General features: G+C 48.0%; 1 protein-coding gene across 1 annotated transcript in view; it reads left to right on the top strand.

Moving 5' to 3' along the window:
* Positions 1-227: 227 nt before the first annotated feature.
* LOC122922715 (gastrula zinc finger protein XlCGF71.1-like) overlaps positions 228-8,931 on the top strand; it is a 28,639-nt gene continuing 19,935 nt past the window's right edge. Inside the window, exon 1 of the mRNA XM_044273415.1 lies at positions 228-280. The gene's annotated coding sequence lies outside the window, so the exon portion shown is untranslated. The remainder of the gene's footprint in view (positions 281-8,931) is intronic.

The following is an 8,931-nucleotide window of genomic DNA, read 5'->3' as shown; positions in this document are numbered from 1 at the left end:
AGAAGCTCCCAGAGAACCCTCAGGTAGATGGAGCTGAGTCCTATACACATCTATATGGGGGGGTCCTGCAGTCATAGAGGGGTCATAGATTGTGGGGGTCTCTTCTGTGGATCTGTTAGATTTCCCACCTGTCTGCTGTATTGTCCTGAATTGTTACAGATGACAAATCAGGGGGAAGATCTGACTGATATTAAAGTGGAGGATGAAGAAGAGCGGATGATGGGCGATCCCCCGTGTAAGAGTGAGGTGGAGGAGGACGTTCCAGGAGATGTCACCACAGGTAAGGAATCATGAATGGAGAAAGTGACTTCCACGTTATCTTAAGATCCTTCTTAGAGCTTCAGTATAGGGGTTGACCAATTGCTAATATAAAATGTCTTGTGTAGATATGTCTTCTCCATATAACCTACGTGACTGTATGCTGCCCCAGGCTGAGCTCATGGAGGCCCCAACTGCCCCGGTGTCAGTGCTGTCATCCTCCATGACCTGCTCCACCTCCTCCTGCTGTTCCCGATTATCTGCAGACGGAAATAAGCAAGTGGACATGTTCTGTGCTTGTACAGAGACAGGTAGCGGGATCTGCTGTATCTGTGCATGCGCCAGATGTGTCCAGTTGTGGTTCAGCATCTGCCCAGAATGGAAGGAGCAGAGGAAGCGGTGCTGCCATCATGAAGGCCGTGGACGCGGAGGGTGAGAGATAAGTGTGTTTTAAATTGCTTCACTGTTATTGGGGCAGCTAGGGGGCGGTATACAGCCAGGTATTCTTAGACGGGGCATTCACTGACTCCTATGAAGTAACCCTCCGGGTGGTGACCCCCTGGGTTATGTGCAGGAGTGGAGGGAGCTGTGACATCCCAGCTCTTCTATCAGCCCTGACATGGACTCGGAGTCATCCTTAGATTAGGGGTTCACCAGCTGCCCCCCTGTCAGAGATCTGAGAAATCACCGAAGCACCACAGTCATTACTGATAGGGAGCTGCCATCAACGCTGTAACAAATGCATACCATATCATCTCCAGACCCCGGGCGCCAATGGGTTACCATGACAACGGGGGGCACTAACAAAAGCCCCAAGTCTCCACCAGTACATTTCTATGAGGCCGCACTAGAGAACTGAGTGGCAGGAATGCTTTGAAGTGTCTGACGGCCGCAGATCACTGGCGCAATAACCGTGATAACCTTTAATTAAGAAATCAGTCTCCACGAAAATTACCCCTTTGTTTCATTAAATTCACTGAATTAAGTCTTAAAAACAGTTCACCCATTAAAAAAAAGTGACATTATTGGCAGCAGCGCGATCGTAACAACCTGTAACATATTCCACCTCGCCACAATTCCAGACTGACAGCCTATGAGAGATGAATCGCTGTGGGGGCAATTGTCTCATGATTGCATTTTACTTATTTTGGTCTAAAAAACATTTTTCCCCCCTCACCCACAACAGCACCACGAGAGAGAGGCTCCGCCCCCATAGACAGGAAACCTGGGGTACAAGAAGGCGGAGGCTCTCCTCCCACTTATGGTTTCCTGTCTTTGGAAGGAAGCCTGGAGTATGATGGGGCTTCTCCCTTGGGTGGCTTCCTTATCTGCGACTTCCCTGTGGGCAGCATCCGGTGATGCGCTGGGGGTCAGCAGAGGCGCGGTAGCCAGTTGAGGGCTCTGGAGCACTTGGGGGCAGCTTGCCTGTTGGCGTTGGTTCGCACTATAGGCAATACATTTTTTGCCCAGGGGAGGAGCAGACACTTCCTGAAGCCGGAGTGGCGTAACAGGAAGTGGAGTACGGTGAGTGTGGAACGGAATAATGGCGCGATCATTGATGATGGCAGGGGAGGCTCATATAATGCGCGCAACCCGGAGGTGAGCTGCCGGCAGGTCTAGCGGGTATACAAACCGCATGTGAGTGTCTCCTGGTGGGTTCCCTGAAGAAAGCCCGGATTAGGAGCACTGAACCTCCAGGCAAGCCACGATGGAGGAAAAAAGGAAAGATACTCCTGATGATTCTCCTGCCACTCCAGCGCTGGTACCTACTAAGGGGGGTGAGCGGCCGCTGACCACCTATTACATATTCTATACTAATGATATATGCAGATCCCCTTTGTCTTCTGAGTATTCAAAGAAGCTATGTCAGGGCTGCACTGACAGAACTGTAGCCGAGGAGGCACCATCGTTTTATAAAAATCTACAGTCCTTGGTGAGGTCTGAAGTTAGTCCTTCTATGGCCACAAAAGAGTCGCTAAATGAACAGACGTCTAAAAGGGCTCAACCGTTAGATATTTTACATTCTTCTGACTGAGAACAGGAAGCGAATCTTCTTTCTCCTATTCTTCGGGGGAAGATGAAGAAGAAATAGGAAGACCCTTTTTTCCGGTAAAGGATGTTGAGCGTCTTCTGAAAGCAGTAAAATCGACTATGGGTGTAGAAGATTCAACGGAGCCTAAGTCAATACAGGATATGATGTTTGGGGGACTTGAAATTAAGCATCAGAGATGTTTTCCGGTCCATAAAAATGTAGCTTCTTTAATCAAAGGGGAATGGAATAGGCCCCAACAAGCGAGTATATATTTCCAAAAATATTAAAAGAAAATACCCCTTTTCAGAAGACGACTGTGCTTCCTGGAATAAAGCACCCAAAATTGATGTCGCCATTTCTAAGGTAACTAAGAGATCGCGTCTTCCCTTTGAAGACATGGGTTCTCTTAGGGACCCCTTAGACAACAAAGCTGATGGTTTTTTAAATGGGGCCTGGGAAGCCTCTGCTTCTTCTTTTAGACCCTTGATTGCTTCCGCCTGTACGGCCCGATCTTTCTGAGTTAGAGGATCAGATTAAAAACGGCTGTGACGGCCTCTTGGGGCAAGTAGTATGACGCTTGTTGATTGGCTGCTTTGCAGCCTTTCAAAAAGCGCCAAGAAAGCGACGAACACCGAACCCGGACTTTTACGAAAATGCTAAAAGGAGATGCTAGCAGGGCTTCCCACTATTAAAAAGCAGCAGACTTCTTAGCGGATGCTTCTGCAGACTGGCCGGTAGATCTCCAGCATTGGCTACCTCTGCGCGTAGGGTCTTGTGGCTAAAGGGCTGGAGCGGAGATCTGCTTTCTAAGAAGCGATTATGTTCTCTTCCATGCAAGGCAGAATATCTTTTCGGTCCTGCACTAGACAAGCTTTTAGAGAAGGCTGCAGATAAAAAGAAAAAATTTCCTGCTCAATTATTTGCTGCTAGAGTGAGATCTGACCGTTCCTTTCGCCCCTTTCGTTCCTTTCGAGGTAGAGACGGGGATAAAAAAGAAAAATAGTTTAAGTTTAGATCTCAAAAGAAGGGCGAAAAGTCCTTGGGAGAAAAGAAGAAGCCAGATCAACAATGACGCCAGATGCCATGTAGGAGGAAGATTAGCAAAAATTCTACCTGCATGGAAACAGATTTTAAACAGTTCTTGGATTCTACAGTCGTGGCCAAAAGTTTTGAGAATTACATAAATATTGGAAATTGGAAAAGTTGCTGCTTAAGTTTTTATAATAGCAATTTGCATATACTCCAGAATGTTATGAAGAGCGATCAGATGAATTGCATAGTCCTTCTTTGCCATGAAAATTACCTTAATCCCAAAAAAACCTTTCCACTGCATTTCATTGCTGTCATTAAAGGACCTGCTGAGATCATTTCAGTAATCGTCTTGTTAACTCAGGTGAGAATGTTGACGAGCACAAGGCTGGAGATCATTATGTCAGGCTGATTGGGTTAAAATGGCAGACTTTACCTGTTAAAAGGAGGGTGATGCTTGAAATCATTGTTCTTCCATTGTTAACCATGGTGACCTACAAAGAAACGCGTGCAGCCATCATTGCGTTGCATAAAAATGGCTTCACAGGCAAGGAAATTGTGGCTACTAAGATTGCACCTCAATCAACAATTTATAGGATCATCAAGAACTTCAAGGAAAGAGGTTCAATTCTTGTTAAAAAGGCTTCAGGGCGTCCAAGAAAGTCCAGCAAGCGCCAGGATCGTCTCCTAAAGAGGATTCAGCTGCGGGATCGGAGTGCCACCAGTGCAGAGCTTGCTCTGGAATGGCAGCAGGCAGGTGTGAGCGCATCTGCACGCACAGTGAGGCGAAGACATTTGGAAGATGGCCTGGTGTCAAGAAGGGCAGCAAAGAAGCCACTTCTCTCCAAAAACACATCAGGGACAGATTGATCTTCTGCAGAAAATATGGTGAATGGACGGCTGAGGACTGGGGCAAAGTCATATTCTCCGATGAAGCCTCTTTCCGATTGTTTGGGGCATCAGGAAAAAGGCTTGTCCGGAGAAGAAAAGGTGAGCGCTACCATCAGTCCTGTGTCATGCCAACAGTAAAGCATCCTGAGACCATTCATGTGTGGGGTTGCTTCTCATCCAAGGGAGTGGGCTTACTCACAATTTTGCCCCAAAACACAGCCATGAATAAAGAATGGAACCAAAACACCCTCCAACAGCAACTTCTTCCAACAATCCAACAGCAGTTTGGTGAAGAACAATGCATTTTCCAGCACGATGGAGCACCGTGCCATAAGGCAAAAGTGATAACTAAGTGGCTCGGGGACCAAAACGTTGACATTTTGGGTCCATGGCTTGGAAACTCCCCAGATCTTACTCCCATTGAGAACTTGTGGTCAATCCTCAAGAGGCGGGTGGACAAACAAAAACAAACTAATTCTGACAAACTCCAAGAAGTGATTATGAAAGAATGGGTTGTATCAGTCAGGAATTGGCCCAGAAGTTGACTGAGAGCATGCCCAGTCCAATTGCAGAGGTCCTGAAAAAGAAGGGCCAACACTGCAAATACTGACTCTTTGCATAAATGTCATGTAATTGTCGATAAAAGCCTTTGAAACGTATGAAGTGCGTGTAATTATATTTCACTACATCACAGAAACAACTGAAACTAAGATCTAAAAGCAGTTTAGCAGCAAACTTTGTGAAAACTAATATTTGTGTCATTCTCAAAACTTTTGGCCACGACTGTAGATACGATAGGCGAGGGGTTAAAACTAGAATTTCGTTCTCCTCCTTCTTTAGGGAGATTCGTGGTCACATTGGAGGAAGAAGCGACTCTATGGAACAGGAGGTTCTGGAATTGTTAAACAAAAATGTTCTGATCCCGGTTCCAGAAGGGACGGGAAGGAGAAGGTTTTTACTCTCCTCTCTTTCTGGTGAAAAACCAGACGGTTCTTTCAGAAAAATAATACGTTTACAAATTCTTGCTCTTAAAAAAGTTCATGATGGAGACTATAAGATCAGCTATAAATCTACTGTTCCCAAATTTCTTCATGACAGTGCTGGACGTGAAAGATGCCTATTTTCATATCGCTATTCATCTGGACTCTCAAAAATTTCTCAGAGTAGCGGTAGAAATAGAAGGAACCGTCAGACATTTACAGTTCCATTTGGACTTTCATTGGCACCGAGGTTTTTCACCAAGGTGATATCAGAGATGGGGGCTCACATCAGAAAGAGGGACATTCTCTTTATCCCCTATCTAGAAGATTTCTTGATAGTAGCAGAAACTAGAGAGTCCTGCAAGAAAGCAGTAGAAGTGGTGTCACAGATCCTAGAAAAGATGGGATGGATCCTGAACAAGGACAAATCAGGACCAGAGCCCTCCCAGAGTCAGCAGTCCCTGGGCTTACTCCTGGATTCAAGAGTACAAAAGTGCTTCCTGCCGGAGGAGAAGATTGGGAAGTTAAAAGAAAGGATTCGAGACTTAACCAAGAACCCAAAGATATCTGTAATGCAAGGCACCAACAAACAGACCAGTGATGAAAGCAAAAAGGTGTTTATTCACCAGAAACATAAACGTCCAGGACACTTGCTGGTAACAAGGAATAATAACAAAAAACCAGGCAAGGAGATTCCAGGAATAGTCCCAACCAGTGCTGAATGATGCTGTGCACTTGGCAGTCGAGTCACTCCAGATCTTGGGTCCGCTGTAAGGACAAAGTTCCTGGCAGTCTTCAGTCACTAGGAGTTGTGACCTATACCTGGTTGAGGGAAAATAACAGTGGGCACTGATCAGCCCTGAGAGACCTCCTTTTAAATGCCTGCTGACCTAATCCCAGGGTGCCAAGTGTCCACTACCATAGGTGAACAAATTGCCCTGCACCTGAGGACAAGGCCTAAGGCAATCACAAGTTGATTAACCCATGGCTGGCTCCCTAATCCACTTTGCTCTTGTGAGTCAGTATAATATGCGCCACTGGTCGACGAAGTGCATAAGAAGCGCGTACTCGCGACCGTGTATCCCTTTGCGAACCTGCCCTCGTGCGTACGCACGGACGCATGATTGACTCAGCGCGAGTATGCGAGCGCGTGGACCCAGATGCGGAAACGGAAGTCGCAGGAGACACCGGAGACAACCCTGGCTGCGGCGTCTTGTCACTCGCCTGGCCACTCTGTCCCCGGGACTCCGACGGTCCTCCCCTCCGATGTCCACGCGAACGCATCTCCGCACTGGCTCGCAAAGGGGTCAGCGCTGGTGCATCAGAGACACGCATAACCTGTCCCGCAACTCCACGAGGACCCCTCTTGGTTCCCCTGGAGTGCAAAGCAGGTGAGGATCTTACATTACCCCCCCCTCGAGGAGGCGGCTCTGAAGACTCCAAGCAAGCCTTCCCCGGATTATCCCGGTGAAAGGCTGCCACCAACTCATCCGCATGCACCTGGCGAGCAGGTATCCAACATCTCTCCTCTGGACCAAAACCCTTCCAGTCCACCAAGTATTGAAGAGACCTTTGGACAAAACGAGAGTCCAAAATTCTGTTCACTTCGAACTCCGGTACCCCTTGGACCTCCAGCGGGGATGGGGTCTGAATGAAGGGAGCGGAGTCGGCTGCCGATTTGAGAAGTGAAACATGAAAGGTGTTCACTCCTCGGATCGACGGTGGAAGAGCAACCTTGTACGTAACTCGGTTGATCTTTTGTGTCACTGGGTATGGGCCAATGAATCGAGGACCCAACTTGGAAGATGGCTGACGCAGCGGAATGTTCCGGGTGGAGACCCACACCTGATCTCCCACCTTAAACTTTTGCTCTACGGTGCGATGACGATCAGCAAATTTCTTCTGTTGCGCCACCGCACTGCGGAGATTCCGCTGGGCCGACGACCAAATGGGACGTCTATCCTTGAACCACTGATCCACCACCGGTGAGTCAGTGGAGGGTCCGGCCAAAGAAGAGAGTCTTGGATCCCTGCCCCCCACGCACCTGAACGGAGACATCTTAGTGGAAGCATGCTCAGTTATTTTAAGCCACCTCCGCAAAGGGTAGATACGCTGCCCATTAATCCTGGCAGTCTGACACGAAGCACCGGAGATATTGCTCCAGGGTCTGGTTAGTCCTTTCCGTCTGACCGTTGGTCTCTGGGTGAAAACCAGAAGAAAAAGACAAATTAATACCCAATCGGGAGCAGAAAGAACGCCAGAAGCGGGAGATGAATTGCACTCCTCTGTCTGAAACAATGTCATCCGGCGCTCCGTGTAATCGAAAGACATGATTCAAGAACAGATCTGCCAATTCTCTGGCCGAGGGCAATCCAGGGAGTGGGATAAAATGGGCCATTTTACTAAAACGGTCCACCACTACCCAGATTACCGTACTTCCAGAGGACCTTGGCAAATCTGTGATGAAATCCATGGAAATGTGAGTCCATGGAGCCTGGGGAATAGGCAGTGGGAGTAAAGTCCCAGAAGGGGCAGACCGGGACGGTTTACATCTGGCGCAAACAGTACATGCCTGGATATAGGCCTTAACATCCACGGACATGTTGGGCCACCACACGTGACGTTTAACAAGGGCAAGTGTTTTTTTAACACCCAAATGCCCGGCAGACTTTGAGTCATGAAGCTGTCGGATGACCTCCAATCGAAGGTTAATGGGTACGAACCATCGACCCTCGGGTTTGTCAGGTGGACTCTCTGCCTGTGAGGGCTCAAGAAGAGAGGACAAGTCCTCCATTACTTCTGCGGCCCCCAGGGCAGCAAGAAAACACTTAGTTGGGAGAATGGTTTCTGGCTCAGAGTCCAGGACGGAAGCAGCCTCAGGGAAGCAGCGGGACAGGGCATCTGCCTTCACGTTTTTGGAACCTGGTTTATAAGTGAGGCGGAAATTGAAGCGGGTGAAAAACAATGCCCACCTGGCTTGTCGGGAGTTGAGTCTTTTGGCACTCTCTAGATACTCCAAATTTTTGTGGTCAGTGTAAACCGTGATGGGATGTTCTGCACCCTCTAGCCAATGTCTCCACTCTTGAAAAGCCAATCTTACTCCCAGAAGCTCTCTATTGCCGATATCATAATTACACTCGGCTGGAGAGAGCTTCCGAGAGAAGAAGGCACAGGGATGTAACCTCTCGGGGTCCCCAGAATACTGTGAGAGAACTGCCCCTACACCGACCTCTGAGGCATCGACCTCGAGAACAAAAGGTCTGGAGGTGTCTGGATGAGTAAGAATTGGTGCCGTGCAAAAGGCCTGTTTCAGCGTCTCAAAGGCTCTGACTGCCTCTCTCGTCCACTTAGAAGGATTAGCTCCCTTCTTAGTGAGGTTGGTGAGAGGTACTACTATCGCAGAAAAATTCTTAATAAACTTGCGGTAGAAGTTGGCAAAGCCTAAGAAACGCTGCAACCCCTTAAGATCCTTAGGTTGAGGCCAATCCAAGACAGCAGAAAGTTTGGATGGGTCCATAGCCAATCCCTTTTCTGAGATAATGTACCCCAGGAAAGGCAACTCCTTCACCTCAAACAGACACTTCTCAAGTTTGGCATAGAGGCGGTTCTCCCTCAGCTTCTGGAAAACCTGACACACGTGTCTCCGATGAGAGACCAGATCCGAGGAGTAGATTAGTATGTCATCTAGATAGACAACAACACATCTATCCAAGAAATCTCTGAGAACATCGTTGATGAACT

Source organism: Bufo gargarizans, unplaced genomic scaffold (assembly GCF_014858855.1).
Source record: "Bufo gargarizans isolate SCDJY-AF-19 unplaced genomic scaffold, ASM1485885v1 fragScaff_scaffold_65_pilon, whole genome shotgun sequence".
In the NCBI taxonomy this organism is placed as follows: Eukaryota; Metazoa; Chordata; class Amphibia; order Anura; family Bufonidae; genus Bufo; species Bufo gargarizans.
The sequence above is the reverse complement of the archived record's forward strand: the minus strand, read 5'-3'. Positions and strand labels throughout refer to the sequence as shown.